This window comes from Sciurus vulgaris (genome assembly GCF_902686455.1).
Source record: "Sciurus vulgaris genome assembly, chromosome: 11".
Lineage (NCBI taxonomy): Eukaryota > Metazoa > Chordata > Mammalia > Rodentia > Sciuridae > Sciurus > Sciurus vulgaris.
Window position 1 is genome coordinate 32,946,597 of NC_136472.1, and position 18,991 is coordinate 32,965,587.

An 18,991-nucleotide genomic window follows, 5' to 3' on the forward strand; every position below is an offset into this window, starting at 1 on the left:
TCCAAGCAGAATGAATCAGAATCTCTGGTTATATGGTCCATGAATCTGAATGTTAAAATGTAACCCAGGATAATTGTTAGGCATATTACCTTTGACCCTTGAGTCTTTTTTTCTGATTTCATTGCTTTTTAATTGCTTTCCGGTTGATTTTAATTTTGTAAGCAAGGCTGAGAACCCCTGGCAAGAAAAATGTCTCTCTTTTCAATGGGAAGATCACAGTAGTACAAAAGATTGTCGGGGTGTATTCGGCAATTCAGTTTGTCAAGGCTGAGGTTACTATTCATTGTGTGCCAGGCACTGTGCTTTGAAATGGAAGTAAAGAAGAAAGAGACAGGACAACTGCTTTCACATGGCATGAAGCTAAAAGTAGAGACCTGCAAACAACTGCAAATCAGTTGCAACAGAAAGATATGAGATTGAAGAAATGAGAAACCATTTTTCTGCCTGCATGCATGAAGGAGTATGATTTTCTTTTTACAAGATGTGAGGGTACTTTGTACTATGACAAATACAAAAACCTATTGAAAAAATCTTAGCACAAAAAAACTAGTGGTAATCTGATTTTTAATGGATTCCACAGTAGATTTACTGACTACCAACTCCAGTGACTTTATTTTATTTTGGTTTTATTTTGTCAATTATAAACCTTTATTTATTCACATTCCTCTGCATGAGTCACAGTGGACAACTTCAGTCTTACAAAATCAGGAGGCTGCTTCAGTTTTATGATGATGTGAATGGAAATTTCTTTAAGAGACTTGGTTTTGAGGGCTGTCTGTTTTAAGTCATGGCATTTGACTGGCTTCTTCTGCTTGCTTCTCACTTTTTGATCAACTGATACCTAGTTTAGACTGATATCTGGCTGAGTAGGAACATGTTTGATCTTAGAATAAGAGTCCAATAATAAATAAATATTCCAGGAAGCTTTGTAGGTTTTATCTAGGTGAAAAAAAATCTCTTTTATCATCAGTATTCTTTGATGTAGGTGACCCTCTGGTCTTTTGATGTGTCAAACACCTAGAATGGAAGACTATCCCAACAAACTAGCAAGTCCAATTTTGACTTTGTGGAGGTGAAGAACTAAATGACATTTAGGTAACAGAGAACCACAAACACATGCAAATGAAGATTCTGGCTCAAATTGCTCTATCATCATGAACTGTTTAAAAAACAATTGGGTTTAGATTTAGTTCTTGTAATCACTTTCTTCTCCCTGTGTCTTAAAATTGACTTTTACACATTTTGGCAGGGTGAATAAAATACCAATGCTTTTCAACTCATAATGGGGTTACATCCTGATAAACTCATTGTAAATTGAAAATGTCTTAAGAGTATACCATGCTACACATTGCTAGCCAAGAAAATGATCAAAATTCAAAATGTAAAATATGGTGTCTACTGAACACATACAACTCTCAACACCATCTTAAAGTATAAATTATAAACCAAACCATCCTAAATCAGGGACCATTTGTAATAACTTTTTAATTTTCACCATTACTTTACACATTTATTAATAATGACAAAAATGTAATAATTATACATTATGAATGAGGCTGTTCAGGTAGGATGACACAACTGTGCACTATAAAGATATCTTCTATTTTAATGTCTCTCCTAGGAAAAGTAGAGAGAAAATGCTTCCTTTCCATAATTAGGGGGTCAGATAAGACTCTGAAGAAAATAATCTTAAAGAATAACATGCAGCCTGACCCCTACCCTACTCCCCTGCCACGCTGACTCGGCATATCTGAGCTGGAGGCTGGTGCAGACATTTTGAATTATTCCTGAGGGCAAGGTCACCCTCACCAGAGGGGCAGCTCCCTTCCTGAGACACCTACCGAAGACTGGAGGCCCTTTGACAAGCACCTCTATTTACTCACTAACATCTACACCCTTCCCCATCCTCTTCGTTCACCACTCAAAATATTGTAAACAATAATCAAACTCATCCTGTTTATTACAATAATGTTAAAATCATTATAGGGGCTATCTGGTACAGGGCTGAATTTTCTTTGTATGGGGTGCTGATAATATTGATCTTCCCCTCAAAGGAAAGGTACTGGAAAACTGTAGGTTCACAATAAGCCTATGGGGGGGGGGACTTCAACCTCAGATCTTCACTGCTAGAGGGGAATATACAGAAACAATAAGAAAACCCAGGGGAAGAAAGTGTCCCTAACAAACCAAGATGCTATTGTGATAGAATCCAATGACAACATGGTAGTAGAAAAGATGGAAAAGGAGTTCAGAATCTGCATAATTAAAATGATCTGTGAAGCAAAAGATGAGATAAGAGAGCAAATGCAGGTCATGCATGATCACTCCAATAAACAGTTAAAAAATAAATGCAAGCAACAAAAGAACACTTCAATTAAGAGAGAGAGATTCTGAAAAAAAAAAAAAACAAACAAACAGAAATACTTGAAATGAAAGAAACAATAAACCAAATTAAAAATTTAATAGAAAGCATCACCAATGGACTAGAACACTTGGAAGACAGAATCTCAGACAATGAAGACAAAATATTTAATCTTGAAAATAAAGTTAAGCAAATTGAGAAGATGTTAAGAAATCATGAACAGAATCCCCAAGAATTATGGGATATCATGAAAAGATCAAATTTAAGAATTATTGGGATTGAGGAAGGCACAGAGATAAAAACCAAAGGAATGAACAACCTGCTCAATTAAATAATATCAGAAAATTTCCCAAACCTGAAAAATGAAATGGAAAATCAGATAGAGGAAGCTTACAGAACATCAGGTGCACAAAATTACAATAGATCCACACCAAGGCACATTATAATAAAAATACCTCACATACAAAATACAGATAGGATTTTAAAGGCTGCAAGAGAAAAGTGTCAGATTACATATAAGGGGAAACCAATATGGATATCAGCAGATTTCTTAACCCAGACCCTAAAACCAAGAAGGACCTGGAACAATATATTTTAAGCTCTGAAAGAACATGGATGCCAACCAAGAATCCTATACCCGGCAGAACTAACCTTCAGATTTGATGATGAAATAAAATCTTTCCACAATACACAAAAGTTAAAAGAGTTTACAATTAGTCATACTACAAAACATTCTCAGCAAAACATTCCATGAGAAAGAGATGAAAAACAATGATGTAAATCAGCAAAGGGAGGAAATACCCTAAAGGAATAGCCAAAGAAAGGAGAAACCAAGTTGGGTCAAAAAAAAAAAAAAAAATGAGCCAAATGATGGTGAATACAAATCATATCTCAATAATAACCCTGAATGTTAATGGCTTGAATTCATTAATCAAAAGACATAGACTGGCAGATTGGATTAAAAAGAAGACCCAGAAATATGCTGCCTTCAAGAAACTCATAAACTCATCTTATAGAAAAAGATATCCACAGACTAAAGGTGAAAGGATAGGGAAAAATATACCATGCACATGGACTCAGTAAATAGCAGGGGTCCCCATCCTCATATAAGATAAAGTGAACTTCAAACCTAAGTTAGTCAGAAGGGATAAGGAAGGACATTTCTTACTGCTTAAGGGAAGCATAAATCAACAAGACATAATGATTTAAATATTTATGCCTCAAACAATGGAGGATCTATGTACATAAAACAAAAACTTTTCAATTTTAAGAATCCAATAGATCAAAACACAATAATAGTGGAGGACTGTAACATACCGCTCTCACACTTGAATATATGCTCCAAACAAACACTGAAAAAAGAAACTATAAAATAATTAATACAATCAAGAATATAGACTTAATGGACATTTGCACAGTATTTCATCCATCATCAAGCAAATGTACTTTCTTCTCAGCAACTTATGGATCCTTCTTCAAAATACACCATATGTTATACCACAAAGAAGCCATTAGTAAATACAAAAGAATAGAGAAACCATTTTTTATCCTATCAAACCATCATGGAATACAATTAGAAATCAATGATAAAATAACAAACAACAAACACTCCTACATCTGGAGACTAAATAATATGTTATTGAATGATACAATGATAAGAGAAGATATCAGGGAAGAAATTTTAAAAAAATTCTTAGAGGTAAACAAGAACAAAGACACAACATATCAAAATCTCTGGATACTCTGAAAACAGTACTAAGAGGAAAGTTCTTTGCATTGTGTTCATACATTAGAAAAATAAAAAGTCAACAACTAAAAGCCCTAACATTACCTCTCAAAGCCCTAGAAAAAGAACAGATCAACCCCAAAATAGTAGAAGACAGGAAACAATTAACTGAAATCAATGAAATTGAAACAAGATAAACAATTCAAAAAATTGACAAAACAAAAAGTTGATTCTTTGAAAAAGTAAACAAAATTGATAAATCCTTTGCCACACTAAGGAAGAGAAGCAGAGAGAAAACTCAAATTATTAGAATTTGTGATGAAAGAGGAAAGTTCACGACAGATACCACTGAAATATATAACATAATTAGAAGCTACTTTGAAAATCTATGCTTCAACAAAATAGAAAATATCAAAGACATTGACAAATTTTTAGAGACATATGATCCTCCCAAACTAAATTAGGAATAGGTACACAATTTACACAGATCAATTTCTAGCACCAAAATAGAAGAAGATATCAAAAGTCTACCAACCAAGAAAAACCCACAGCCAGATGGATTCTCAGCCGAATTCTATAAGGTTTTAAATGAAGAACTAATACCAATACTCCTCAAAGTATTCCAGGAAATAGAAAAGGAGGGAACCCTTCCAAACTCATTCTGTGAAGCTAGTATCACTCTCATAACAAAACCAGACAAAGACTCGTTGAGGAAAGAAAACCTTAGACCAATATCCCTGATGAACATTGATGCAAAAATCCCTAACAAAATACTGGCAAATTTCACACAAAAACATATTAAAAAGATAGTGTACCAGGATCAAGTGGATTTTATTCCAGGGATGCAAGGTTGGTTCAACATCCCAAAATCAATAAATGTAATTCATCATATCAATAGACTTAAAGTTAAAAATCATATGATTATTTCTATAGATACCGAAAAAGCATTTGATAAAATACAGCATCCCTTCATGCTTAGAACACTAGAAAAAATAGGGATAGTAGGAACACACCTCAACATTGTAAAGGCTATCTATGCTAAGGCCATGGCCAACAACATTTCTTAATGGAGAAAAACTGAAAGCATTCCCTCTAAAAACTGGAATGAGACAGGGATGCCCTCTTTCACTACTTCTATTCAACATCATCCTTGAAACACTTGCCAGAGTAATTAGACAGACCAAAGAAATTAAAGGGATAAAAATAGGAAAAGAAGAACTCACACTGTCACTATTTGCTGATGACATGATTCTGTATTTAGAGGATCCAAAAACACCACTTGAAAACTTCTAGAACTAATAAATGAATTCAGCAAAGTAGCAGGATATAAAATCAGTATGCATAAATCTAATTCTTTTCTATTCATAAGTGATGAACCCTCTGAAAGAGAAATTAGGAAAACCACAGCATTCACAATAGCCTCAAAAAAATAAATTATTTGGGAATCAATCTAACAAAAGAGGTGAAAGACCTGTACAATGGAAACTACAGAACACTAAAGAGAGAAATTGAGGAAAACCTTAGAAGATGGAAAGATATCCCATGTTCTAGGATAGGCAAAATTAATATTGTCAAAATGACCATTCTACCAAAGGTGCTATACAGATTTGATGCAATTCCAATTAAAATTCCAATCACCTACCTCATAGAAATAGAGAAAACAATCATGAACTTCATCTGGAAGAATAAAAGACCTTGAATAGCCAAAACACTCCTGAGCAGGAAAAATGAAGCAGGAGCTACCACAATACCAGACCTCAAACTATACTACAGAGCAATAGTAACAAAATCGGCATGTATTGGCACCAAAATAGACAGGCAGACCAATGGTACAGAATTGAAGAAAGAGAGACTAACCCACATAAATACAGTTTTCTCATAGTAGACAAAGGTGCCAAAAATATACAATGGAGAATAGATAGTCTATTTAACAAATGGTGCTGGGCATACTGAAAATCCATATGCAGTAAAATGAAATTAAACCTCTATCTCTCACCCTGTACAAAACTCAACTCAAAATGGATCAAGGACTTAGGAATTAGACCAGAGATCCTCCACCAAATAGAGACAAAGTAGGCCCGAATCTTCATCATGTTGGCTTAGGATCAGACTTCCTTAACAAGACTCCCAAAAGAACAAGAAATCAAAGCAAGAATCAATAAATAAGATGAGCTCAAACTAAAATGCTTTTTCTCAGCAAAGGATACATTCACTAATGTGAAAAGAGAGCCCACAGAGTGGGAGAAAATATTTTCCACATACACTTCAGAGAGAGCACTTACTCCAAAATTTGTTTTTATAAATAAATAAGTTTTATAAATAATTTTAGTAAACTTACTAGACTTTACAACAAAAATACAAAGAACCCAATAAAAAAATCAGCCAAGGAAGTGGACAGACACTTTACAGAAGAAGACATATAGGCGATTAATAAATATATGAAAAAGTGTTCAACATCTCTCATAATTAGAGAAATGCAAATTAAAGCAACTCTAGATTTCATCTTACTCCAATTAGAATGGCTATTATCAAGAACACAAACAATAATAGATGTTGGTGTGGATGTGGGGGAAAAGGCACACGTGTACATTACTGGTGGAGTTGCAAATTGGTGCAGCCACTCTGGAAAGCATTGTGGAGAATCCTCAGAAAACTTGGAATGGACCCACTTTTGACCCAGTTATTCTACTCTTTGGTTTATACCCAAAGGATTAAAATTACCATACTACAGTAATGCAGCCTCAGCAATGTTTATAGCAGCTCAATTCACAATAGCTAGATTGTGGAACCAATCTAGATGCCCTTCAATAGAGGAATGGATAAGGAAACTGTGGTACACAATGGAATATTATTCAGCCATAAAGGAGAATAACATTATGGCATTTGTAAATAAATGGATGGAATTGGAGAATATAATGCTAAATGAAATAAGTCAATCCCAAAAACCCAAAGGCCGAATGTTTTCCCTGATAAGTGGATGATGATATATAATGGGGGTCAGGGGTGGGGAGTGAGAGAAGAATGGAGGAATTTTAGATTATGTAGAAGGAAATGAGAGAGAGGTGGGGTATGAAAAATGATGGAATGAGACAGACATCATTACCCTATGTACATGTATGATTATATGAATTGTATGAATCTACATCATGTAAAACCACTAAATAAAAATGATGTACCCTGTTTGTGTACAATCATAATTCAGCCTGTAAAAAATAAAAATTAATAAATAATTTTTAAAAAATCATGCAAAATGAGGGTGAAAGGAGGAGTTAACATCAGAGGGAAGAAAGCCCAGGAAGAAAGTGAAAAAGGGATGAGAAAACATGAGAACATGAATGCTCCAGGTTTTGCAAATGCGTAAGGGAATGAGCATTATTATTGTGTATCAAGCTATCTTAACATTTAGAGCTAAAAACAGCAAAACAAATATTTATTACTACTCGGTTTCTATAGGTTAGGAATCCAAGGACATTGAATCTGGGTCTGTGGCTTCAGGGTCTCAAAATACTGTAATTAAGGGTTTGACCAGGATTGCTCTCAATTCAAAACTCTTTAGGTGGAAGAATCTGGTTCCAAAGTCACTCATGTAGTTCTGAGCAATAGTCAGTTACTCATGAACTGTTAGACTGAGGATCCTAGTTCCTCTGTTTTCTGTGACTATTGAAGAACAGATAAATCAGTTCTCATATATGTTACTCTACAGGACAGTTCAAAATGTAATAGCTGGCTTCTACCAGGACAAGAAAGCTTGAAAATAAGGCAAGTCAGATGGAAGCCACAGTCTTTTTGTAATTATGGAAGTGATATCCCATCATTTGCCATTTGCCATATTCTCTTCATTACAAGTAAGTCAGTAAGTCAAACCAGCACTCAAGAGGGAGTTAGACAGCATTCCACTAGGAGGCAGAGATCATCAAGTACTACTTTAGTGGCTGCCTATCACAAGTAATATTGTATATTTAAGAAACAGAATTTTGTGTATCTGGAGCATAGATGATGAGAAAGTGAGGATAAATTAGACTGGAAAGCTAAACATAAACCAAATTGTAAAGGGGTTGTGGGATAGAAATTGGGATGTCTGCATGGTGTACTGATGCATGCTTCTAATCCCAGTGGCTCGAGAGGCTGAGGCAGGAGGATCACAAGTTCAAAGCCAGCCTCATCAAAAGCAAGGTGCTGAACAACTCAGTGAGACCCTGTCTCTAAATAAATACAATATAAAAATAGGGCTGGACTGGGGATGTGTCTTAGTGGTTGAATGCCCCTGAGTTCAATCCCAAGGATCCCCTGAGGCCCCACAAAAAAAAAAAAAAAAAGTAAACAAAAGAAAAAGAAAACAAAATTGGAATGCCCTGGGTTATAGTTAGAGGCTGCTTTGAAAATATAGCTAGGATAAGGTGAAGACCAAGGGTGCATTAGTATAAAAATAGAAATGAATGAATTCAAGAAATTATTAGGTCACCCAATTAATTCAACAAAGTACAGAATAACACATTTTAGGTCTTCAAGAGAAGGGAAATTAAGAATGAAACGCAGTATCTGACTTGGGAAAATCACTGCAATGCAGTCCCACTAATGTAGAGAACAAAGAAGTGAGTTTGGGAGTAGGGAAGTTAGCAACTTTTATGGGGTCCGTTTGAATTTGAAGAATGGTGAGACGTCAAATAAACATGTCCAGTAAACATTTGGAAATGTGACCCGCAGTTCTGAGGGGAAAATGGGATCACAATGAGGCTGTGAATGTCTTCAGCACAAAGTTACTCATGGATGCTACTGGAGGGGATGAGGTTTCAGGCAGAAATCAGTACCGGGCAGAGGAGTGCCAGTGGAGAATATTTTGATGATAGCAAGTAAAAGCTGGATTTGTGTGAAAAATTATAAGACAGGGGACCTGGAAAGGTAAAGATTTTGCAAAACTTCGACATCTGCATCTAAATATTTGGACCTTTTTTCTTTATGCCAATTAGAGACTTTCTTTGTATTATTTTTAAAGAATGGGAGCAACATAAATACGTAAGTCATAGGTAAACATTTTTTGAATGTGTATGATTTGTATGTGTTTGCAGAAAGTTATGCAAGTCCCTGTTCATGTTCATGTAGGTCAATTGAAAGGCAAACCTTTATGTAGAAAGTACTGCAGCCTCTAAGGTGAGTATAATTAGGCATGTGAGGAAACACCACTGGTGGGACCTGTTGCATTTAACTAAGTACATTTGTTCAGATACTGTCTAGTAAGAGGGAAGATCCATACTTAGCAGCAGGGTAATATAGGTGCAATGACACTGAGCTCTTCCTTCCTTTTGAAAGATCAGATCTCCTTGTGCCTCTTTTGCTCTTGCCCATGTCTAAATAAGCTCACAGGAGCCCTCCTTCCCAAGTTATTGACTCCTCCCTCAAAAGAGTGGTTATCTGCAAGATACTATAGGTCAGAACAAATATTTGCAAATTCAGTGATTAAATGTTACACATAATACTGATATTGTATTGTAATAAAATGGCATAGTTTTCTTTAAATATGAATCTGTTTCTTTAAGCAAATAAATTCCAATAGTATACATATGACTTAGTCTAACTAGAATTCTTAGAAATATTAATACATTCTCAAGGATAATGCTAAGAAAAAAGAGAAAAGACAGGGATAAAAGAGGTTGAAACACACAATAAGTTCAGTGCTGTTAGATTTGGTAGTATGGAAAAGGTCAGTATGTCGAATAAGCAAATACAAGGATTCTGAGAAAACAAAGATTTGACTGGAAAATTGTGAGTAATTTTGCTCCTCAAATTGTTGAACTGTGTTCTTAATTTTTTTCATGCTAAAACTTTTAATTTTAAAATTGTACAGAGAAAACACAAAACTAGAACAAGGAATCACTACATACCCTTTCCCCATCTCCTAGATGACAACATTTTGCAGAAACACATGTAATCAAAACTAGGAAACAAATATTTATGTGGTAATATTTCAACTTTTGTCTGTTATCCATGTAATTTCTATTTTAATAGGTTCCAATTCAGAATTTCTCAGTCTTCATACTTTTCATATTTCCTTGGTCTCTTGTCATCTGGCAGAGGCTTCAGTCTTTGTCTTCCCTTATCTAGACAGTAATCCTGTAAAATTCTTTCTGTTCAGTAATTCTGTAATATATGCTCAATTGATTGGCCAGCAATTCTGTGATGTGTGTCTAATTTGTCTGATTCATTCTTGTGACTAAATTCAAATTATGAATTTTTAACAAAAAACACCGACAATGATACAAACTCTTAAATGTTGAGTTTTTTTGCAGAATTAAATTTATTATTTGTTATACTTTTCACCTTTCTAACTTTCAACAAACTGAGATTTAATTTGCAACTAGATAGGGATCAAACATATGGCATATTACTTACAAACGTGAATTCACTAATGTATCTTGGACTTGAGTTTGTTTATGAATTGAGCAATGCAGGCAGAGACAACACAGGTAAGAAAAGTCCTCCTTTTCCCGTGTCCAGGTTGGAGCGATCCAGGCGTTTTAGTCTATGGAGGAAGACATACAGACTCTTAACACCTTACTCTTGCCAAATAAAACCTATGGACCCATATGAGTTGAACTGCGGTCATTAGTAATGTTCACTGAAAAAGTATCATTTTGTTGTTGGGCATGCAGTAAAATTGTGCTTTTTTTGTCCCTGTGGAGTTAGACATGGCCCTGTGATTTGCTTTAGTCAACGACCTGTGAGTCAGGTTGGTATATATAATTTTTTGAAGGAAGACTCCCTAACTTCTACCCCAGAGTGGTTGTCTAGTGAGTCAGCTTGGGTCCCTCCCGGTGTGTGGAAGATATGGGTGGAGTTACCAGCAGATCTGAAGCAATCACGGAATGAGTGAGAAGTGAATCCTTGCTGTGGATTGTTACTATAACACAGTCTAGAATATTCTGACTACCAGAGATCCTGAAAAGATGAATCAATTTTCAGACTCTGGGGAGTAGTTTTCTCTCCAACAAAGGGAAAAAAAAAAAATCACTGATGTGGGTTACAACATCATTGAATAGCAAGGAGTTTGCATTGAAGAAGTTCCACTCCCAGGAGACAATGACAATGCATAGTAATAATTTTAGCATAAAACTAACATAATGTTAGTGACAACCAAAGTCTGTGAGGTATCTATTATGAGCCAGCAACTGAGAGGCATTTTATATGTATTATTTCTTTTAATTCACAGATGATCTCAATTACGGAGTGATTGTTATTTGTCAGTTTTGTCAATAAAGAACTGAGGCTTAAGAATGTTAAAACTCTCCTACCCACAAACAAAAACATAGAAGAGAAACTGGAATTCAAATCCAATTTTGCACCGTGTGAGCTTTGAAGCATCCAATATGCTACACATTTAAGAAAAGAAAATGTATAGGTTTGGAGTAAAATATTTGTGTTATTAATATTCAGGATATTTAGATTTTATTTTAAAGTGTTTTAGAAGAGTCAAAGATGAGTGTTCATGATCTTAATAGAATACGTAAACTTCTTTGAAACATCATGTAAATTGCTGCTATGACCACGTCCTAGGTGACTTCAAACAAGAAGAATTTATTCTTTCATATTTCCGGAGGTCAAACGTCTGAAATCCAGCTCTCTATAGTGTTACAGGCCCTTCCCAGGCTGTAGGGCAGAATCTTTCTGTGGTTCTTCCTAGCCTCTAGTGACTTCTTGTAGTCCTTGCCATTATATGACTTAGACCTGCATTCCACCAGTCTCTGACTCCACCACAGGGCTTTCTCTGTAGGCTTTTGCATGCTCTCTTGTGTTTCTATAAGGACACAGGTTTTGGATGTATGGTCCACCTAAAAGCATAATCACAGATACTATCATTCTTATTTTTACACTGGAGACTATTTTGCCAAACTTCCACTGAAGGCAACTTGAGGAGAAAGTAATCCATGAAAAATTTTTATTTAACTACTTGTAGTGGGAAAACAGTGACTCTTAGTACTTAGGTTTACCTGGAACCTCAGAAGGATTTTTGCGAAGAGAACACTAAGAGAAATATTAATGAAATATTATGGAATTTTCTTCTATTAGAAGTATTCGTTACATGTAGATTTTAGATGTTGGAGCAAAATATATTGTTTTGAAACATTTTAGATTGACTAAGGAGATGTTAGGAGGCATAATGAAAAAAATTGAGATTATTTAAAATGTTTTAAAATTTTCTTTAAATTAACTCTGAATATGCAAATGTTATAATAAAGATATAACTTCATTATCAGCAGATTGAGAAGATTATGCTTTTAAGAAAAATCTAAGATTCAAAGTTCTTTCAAATAGAGGAAACAGTCTATGAGCTTCAATGAAATATTTATATCTTTATTTTCATCCATTTCTAACTGAAATTTAGCATTTCCTTAATACATTTGGCTATGAATGTAAGCAAAAAAAACTATTTTTTATTATCTATGAATTTATGTGACAAATCACAGAATAGCAGTATCCATCATTTGTTAAAGATGTAACTAACAGATATTTTCATAGTTTATTCCAGTAGCTGTAGATATCTTGCTGTAACATTTATGTTTATCACTACCAACTTTACAGTCATGAATGTAGCCATTGCTAGACCTTATTATTCAATATGTTCACAAGGAAACAGATATTTCTATAGTAAGCATTCGTTTTTGATGTTTGACTAATTACAGTACACTTGACCTCCACACACACGCACACACACACAAATATAATGTAAGTATATTTTTTGAAAACATCATATATGTTACATCATATATGCTTTATATATATTTATTTACATATATATGTTACATATATATGTAAACATCATATATGCTTTAAAATATTAAAAATGTGGTTAAAGAACAACTAGAAAATAAAGTTTGGAAAGTTTGAAAACCACTCCACTAATACAATCTTAGAAATTTTTAGCCATGTCCTTTTTTTCTTAAATCTGGTTTTAACTAACTTATTTCTACATGCATGAAATGAGTTTTTACTATGTCTGGAACACTGTGTAAGATGCCAAAGGGGAAAATAAAACTATGGAACATAGTTTTGCCTTAATTGGGAATAGGGTGAGGATATAAGACAAATATTAATGAAGTGCTAAGCTGTTCAACAGAAGTAGGATACAACATTTTGAAGAAAAGAGGAATATGTTAACAACCAGATTTACATGTTCTGGGGAACAGTGGCATATGCCTGTTATCCCAGTGGCTCAGACGGCTGAGGCAGGAGAATAGCAATTTCAAAGTCAGCTTTAGTTATTTAGAGAGGCCCTAAGCAACTTATTGAGACTCATCTAAAAATTAAAAAACAAAAGCAAAAACAATAACAAAAATATAGTAAAAGGGCTGGGGATGTATTCAGTAGTTCAGTGGTTAAGTGCCTCTGGGTTCAGTCACCAGTAGGAAAAAATAGAGAGAGAGAGAGAGAGAGAAAGAGAGAGAGAGAGAGAAAGAGAGAGAGAGAGAGAGAGAGAGAGAGAGATATTAATACATAGTTTTCACAGGTAGAAGAGTAAATAAAGCACATTGCAGATAAAGAGGATATTATGAGCAACAGTATCAGCATGGAAAGTAAAGGAGGTTTTGGTCACAGATTGGTGTTCGACAGCACAGTGTGCAGGTGTAGATGTGGTTGGAAAAGTAGTTCAACAATATCTTGGAGACCTTGAATTAAAAGACAAGAAATTCATCCTTAATTTGGTAGAAACTGAAGAGCTAGGAAGTGTGAGAGCAGGTTATTGTCAGAGCTATAATTTAGGAAGATTAATCTGGTTGCAGAATGTTGCCTTGGAGAGAGAGAAGGCAGTAGACCAGTGAAAAGGCTATTACAATGACAAAGTAGAAATGTTATAAAGGCTTGTATTAGGTAATGCAGGTGAGAATGAGCAAAATATGAAGGGCACTGAGAATATAGACTCCATGTGATTTGGACAGTGATTAGATGAGGGAGGTACACAGGGAGGACTTGAATTTGTGTGACTGATGCTATTGACAGGCATTTTAAGAAAGCGGTGGACAATTCTATTTTGAATATGATGGGTTTGTGGTATCAGTGACCTTTGTGCAAAATCCCCAGATGAAGAAGTCGATCAGTCAGTTAGATACACAGGACTGAGTTTCCCCAAAGGAACTAATATCAAGAAAGAGAGATGCAAAAGTCTAGAGGAATATACTTTGAATTAATAAATACACCCCATTCAATTAATCACTCCTTCAACTTGATTAAAGACTTGAGAAGGCTTATTTTTTTTTTCCTCTTTGCTATGATTTCTAGTCATACCTCTTGATCTCTTCACAGCTTGTATTCTGTTTAATAAGGACCAGCAGTGCCTTATTTCTAGTATAACTTGGGTAGAAAGTATGCTTAGCTTCAGACTTGTTCTTGGGCAATTTTCTAGTCCAATTTGCAAACCCAAGAAGTTCTGATCTGCTTTCTCAACTTTAGGTGCTCATCCTAGCAAACAGGGATAGATATACTGCCCGTTAATCTTCATACTCCACTCAGCTGTTCTTTCTTCCTTAGAGCAAAATGATTTAGGGTGGTAATATGAAAGGAAATGAACTAACATGATATAAAAAATGGTGCATAACTTGGAACCTTAACTAAGTTCAGAGTTGCCGCTGATTACTTTCCGATCTCATTCTTTATTTGCAAATGCCACTGCCTCATGGCCACTGAGTTCCTATTATATTATTGCATCATTAATCATTATAGGAATCCCAATACAGCTCCAGGGTAAACACAAACGTGCTCTATCTTTCACTCGTGTCCTGCAATATCTCTCCTTTCTCTCATTATCATATTGCAGCTTGCATTTAAATAGCCACTTGTTTCTGAAATATCTTCAAAGTACTTGATGATCACTGATGTGAAAATCTCTGCGGAAAAAAAGCAACAATTTTTAAAAATTCCATTGGAAGGTGAGATTGTATAGGACTTTGAAAACTCATATGCATTTGAATGGAAGAAGATTTAGGAGGTTAAGTAAAATCATATTTGTGTTGATTTTACATATTTGTGTGAAAACTGCAATATCCCAATGGGAAAAAAACAATGTCAAATGAAGTCTTCTGATCAATTATGTATTTTTAAGTATGAGAAAATTAAAACTTTATAAATGTGTCCTAATGAAAACCAAATAAGGTACCATAGATAAGATTCAGTCAACAAATATTTATTGAAATGTGCTGTGTTCTTGGTACTATGTTAGGTACTTGTGATACAGTAGTCAACAAAACAGGCAAAGATAATTTTGTAAGGGGCAGGTGGTGCTGGTGATTTAACCAAAGGGTGATTTACCACTGATCTATATTCCCAGTCCTTTTTAAGTTGCACAGGGCCTTGCTAAATTGCTGAAGCTGGCCTTGAACTTTTTTTTTTTTTAATTTGTTCTGTTTATATATACATGACGGTAGAGTATATTTTGTCATATTATACATACATGGAGTATAACTTCCCATTCTTGTGGTTGTACATGATGTGGTGTTTCATTGGTTGTGTATTCATATACAAACATAGGAAAGTATTGAACTAATTCTCCTTCCTCAGCCTTCCAAGTCTCAGGAATTATGGGCGCACACCACCATACCCAGCAAAGATATTTCTTTTTCAAGGGAGGATAGGTATTAAACTTTAGATAGATTTAATAGATATGTTATATATCAAAAGATTATGAATATAAAGAGGTGAGTAGAACAAAGAAAAGAAGATTAGCTGTGCAGCAATGCGGGTAAGTTGTAGTTTTAAATGGGTTCATCCGGGTAAGTCTCACTCAGAAGATGAGACTTGATAGTAAAATGAAAAAAAAGGGCATTAGCTTTGTGGAAATGGATCTTGGAGGGAGCATTTCTAGAAAATAATAGCCAGGGGAAAAGTTCAGTTTAAAAACACAATCCATTACGAACTATAAGTTTCATTAATAGTTTTGTCTGTGCACTGAAAATCATCTCCAACTAAATGATTTAACCGAAGAATTTCCTGTATTAAACTGTTTTATTCTAGGGCAGTAGTTGGTAAACTATGTCTATAGGCTAACTCTGGCCCACCATTTACTCTTTTAAATTAAGTTTTATGGGACAATAGCCTCACTCATTCATTTACATATCGACTGAGGCTGCTTTCATCCCACAATGACAAATTCGAGTACCACAAAAAAGAACATTTGATTGGCAGAGCATACAATATTTAATGTTCATAGAAAAGTTTGATGATTCTTATTCTATGATGTTTATAAAATGATGAAATAATGAATCAGAGTATCTTTGCAGCCCTGGAGGACAAGAACTATATCTTATATGGGATATAGACTTGCAAACCTATGTGAATATTTCCTATATCAATTATGTGCAACTTTTAGCAAGTTACTTAACTTCCTCAATCTTGAGTTTTCTTCAAGATTGACTCCACAGAGTGAGGGGGATTATATGAGTGGTAATTCAGTGTGTCAGTACATATAAAATTAAATCATTATACAACCAGAGAAATGAAAAGTTGTACTCCATTTGTGTACAATGAATCAGAAATAAATATAAAATAAAATAAAATAATTAAATCATGTAGAAAAACCCTTTGAATCTAAAGATAATGTAACTGTGTTAGTTTCCTATTGTCACTATAATAAAATTCCACCACCTTTGTCACTTACAGCAATATACTTTATTTTTTATAGTTCTGCAGATCAGAAGTCCAGAAAGACGTCTCACTGGACTAAAAGGTGTTGGCAGAGCTGGGTTCCTTTCTAGAGGTTCCAGAGGAGAGGCCACTTCTTCATGTTGTCTAGCTTTTAGAGGATTCCTGTGTTTCTTGGCTGGAGGCCTCTTTGTCTTCAAAATTAGCAGTGTAGCATCTTTAATTGTCTCTCTGACACTGACTCTTCTCTTACTTCTGCCCCTTATAAGGACCCATTGGACTATTTGGACCCACCTGAATCATAGCCTAATCTTTTCTCCTCGAGGTCGGCTGATGAGAGCCTTAATTTCATCTCCATCCTTGATTCACATAACCCCACATATTCATAGTTTCTGTAGATTAGGCCCAGAATATCTTTGGGAGAACCATTATTCTGCCCATAACATTAAGTCTTACAAAATATTTTGTCAAACCCATTCAGCTAGTCACCTGCAAAGATAAGACTAGAATCTGAGTTTCTTGTATTTGTTGAATGTTGAACATGCTGCCAAAATTTTTTATGCTGCTGTCAGTAATAAAAGATATTTGCTTATTTGACAAAAGTAACTGAAGCAGCATTTTATCAATATTTGCCAATATTGTTCAATATTTTCTTCATTAAAAAATCTATTTATGTGAAGCTTCTCATCCATCATGATCTCATTAACGTCTGGATGGAGGCACAACTTAAAAGGAAACTTTTTTTATTTGGGGGGCTGGGAATTGTACCCCAGACTTTGTGCATGTGAGGCAAGGATTTGACCACTTAGCTGTACCTCCAGCCTTGTCTTCCAATTGTTTACCAGTGCTATGGTGTTTCTTTTTTACATTCTTCCTGTATAAGCTTTCTTTCCTAAATTCTGAGTAATGATTAGACAAGAAAGGTCAAGTAATAGCACTGAGGTAGACATGGTTGTATATCAATTCTGAACACTTATAAATACTTCCTAAACAATGATATCTTCCAAATGATTACAGAAGCTATAATTTGCTTTGCCCTGACATGTTTCATTCCATTTTTTTATAGAATACAAACACATGGTTGTGCATCCATCCATTGTACAGTATCCTATGCATCTAGATGTTACCATGTATTATGGTTGGGTGTGAGCTCATGTGTGAGATGATGCAAAAAGGCTTAGAGGTGAAATGATCAGATCATGATATTGTTAATCCAATCAGTGAATTAATCCCCTGATAGGGATTTACTGAGTGATAACCAAAGGTAAGTAGGGTGTGGCTGGATGAGGGGACGTGCCTTCAGAGTATATGTTTTCTATCTGGCAAGTGGAGTCTCTCTCTACTTCTTTTTTCTTAAATTATTTATTTATTTATTTATTTATTTATTTATTTTTTACTTTTTACAGACTGCATTTTGAGTCATTGTACACAAATGGGGTACATCACTTCATGTCTATGGTTGTACCTGATGTAGATTCATACCATTCATGTAATCATACACGTTCATAGGTAATGATGTCTGTCTCATTCCACCATTTTTCATACCCTCTCTATCTCATTTCCCTCTAAATTTCCTCCATTCTTCTCTCACTCCCACCCCCATTATATATCATCATCCATTTATCAGGGAAAACATTCAGCCTTTGGTTTTGTGGGACTTGGCTTCTTTCACTTAGCATGATATTCTCCAATTCCATCCATTTATCTGCAAATGCCATATTATTTTTCTTTATGGCTGAATAATATTCTGTTGTGTATATACACCACAGTTTCTTTATCCATTCCTATGTTGAAGGGCATCTAGGTTGGTTCCATGATCTAGTTATTGTGAATCAGGCTGCTATAAACATTGATGTGGCTATGTTACCACAGTATAGTAATTTTAAGTCCTTTGGGTCTAAATCAAGGAGTGGGATAACTGGATCAAAGGTGGGTCCATTCCAAGTTTTCTGAGGATTCTCCACACTGCTTTCCAGGGTGGCTGCACCAATTTACAACTCCACCATCTATGTAAAAGTGTTCATTCTTCCCCATATTGATGCCAATATCTATTATTGTTTATGTTCTTGATAATAGCCATTGATCATCATGTGAACCACTTCCCTGTGCACACTCTACTGCCATGATTTTCTACCTCACCACAAGCCCCGAGGAATGGAGTTGACTGTCTATGGGCGTACACTTCTGAAACTGTGATTCCCCAAATAAACTTTTCCTCCTCTAAAATTGTTCCTGTTAGGTCTTGTAGTCACAGCAGAAAACAACAGCAACAAAAACAA